Genomic DNA, 1,926 nt, shown 5'->3' on the forward strand with positions numbered 1-1,926 from the left:
ACCGGCCAGTCCTATATAGGATCCGAACCCGTGGCGGGAGCGTCGCTGTGCTCCCAGCGCCACACTCTCCCAAGTGCGCCACGGGGCCGGCCCTAAGTCATTTACTTTTAAAGCACTTATCCATAAGAAAGAACTTTTGCCACTTTGCTCTCTGTATGTGGCCACCAAAGTCTCCGTTGTTATATTTGTGGTCAGCCACTGACCTGTCAGATCCTTGAGTATCTGGATCTAATAAACAAAAGGAAGAAAAAGTGTTCTTAGTCTTAAATTTCTTTGGCAGATGCTGCCCAGGAAACCACTTTAGCCCAATGGGTTTGCAACAGTGGGCAGCCCTTGTGACTCTTAGTGATCCACAAGGCAGATCAAAACACACAATGCTGATTTTTGGGCAAGGTCCTTACTGCCCACCCTGACACCAGCAAGTTGTGTCAGGAACGCAGGCTGCTGTCCCCATGGATGCCTGCGTCCTAGCTGGTGGATGGGGGATGGGAGCTGTTACACAGAACATGGAAATTCAGTATAGTTAACCACTGTCTGTCTTTTTTCAAGCCCTCTTGTGGATACTCCAAGTGTTTGACTAGATTCCAGAGTTCTGACATACTTGATTCTAATAGTTCTTGCCAGCTCAATGATTGTTTCAGTGGAGGGACTTTTTCTTGGAGCTTCTTATTCTGCCATCTTCCATGATGTCACCTCAAACTTTACTTTTAGACATTCTATCCAAACAATTTCCTAGCCTAAAATCTGTGAATGAATGTGGAAAACTGAAGTGGATTTATAAATTAATTTGTGGACTTAGTAATTTTAATTAATTTAATATTGACCAATATTTATTGGAAACAATTTTGACAGGCAGTGATTTTCACTTTTTAAAAAATGTGAAAGAATAAGTGTAGGTTTGACCCAGTAGTTAAAATGTAATTTAACCTGTACAGTAAAATGGGGGGTGTGTGTGTGCAAAGAAATAGCTCTTCGTAATTTTTTTATGTTAACAGACTTCATTTGAAGTGTCAGTGACTCAAAATTAATAGTTACCTTTTATTGAGTGATTACTGTATTCCAAGAACACTGAAAGGTGTATTAGATGATCTATTTTAATCCTCAGAGCATTCCTACAGGATAGGTATTATCTTTATGTTTTCAGTTGATAAAATTGATGTTCAAGAGAGGCTAAGTATATTTACAACCTGGGGGCTATTAAGTGGCAGAGGTATGAAGCAAGTTCATACTGGCTCTTTTTACTTCACTGAGGTACTTTTGATTATAGTATACAATGACTTTCAGGACTTACCTGAAAAGGGTAGGATAAGCACTACTTATTCTGTAGAGATTATTTTCCTATGATGAGTTATTTGGTACTGATGTTTGTCATTGAAGTAGAGGTTCTTAATAAGATTGTGTATATATACATATATACACAGTAGATATGGTGTAGTCATGGTGTGTTAGCTAGAGGGTAGGTTTTAATCAAAAAGCAAAAATATCAAGGATAAAAATCTGTTTTTACAAAAAGACTTTTGATATAATGTTTTCCTGCTAAATTGGATATTTAAAGAATAAAGACAATATTTAAAGTTTTCTGAAGATGCACTAACTCAAGGTAAGGTTTGTTATGTCTACTAAAAGTATTTGAGATAGTGCATTTATGTCCTTTTAAATTGTTCTTGAGAGACTGTGTATTAATTTCTGCTAGTAATCCAATTATAAATGAGCAGGAACATTGGTCCATATATTCTGTAACTGGAAATGACTTTTGAAATAATTCAGTTCTCTATGCTCATTTAACAGACGAGAAAATTGAGTGATTTTAAAAGGTTAGGTACTTCTAGTTATTCAGCAGACTGAGATTAGAAACCCACTTAAAAAAAAAAAAAAAAGAAACCCACTTTAGTGATTCTTTTTCTTCAAGTCTTCCCTAGTGCTTTA

The sequence above is a fragment of the Galeopterus variegatus genome, unplaced genomic scaffold, assembly GCF_000696425.1.
Source record: "Galeopterus variegatus unplaced genomic scaffold, G_variegatus-3.0.2 Scaffold953, whole genome shotgun sequence".
In the NCBI taxonomy this organism is placed as follows: domain Eukaryota; kingdom Metazoa; phylum Chordata; class Mammalia; order Dermoptera; family Cynocephalidae; genus Galeopterus; species Galeopterus variegatus.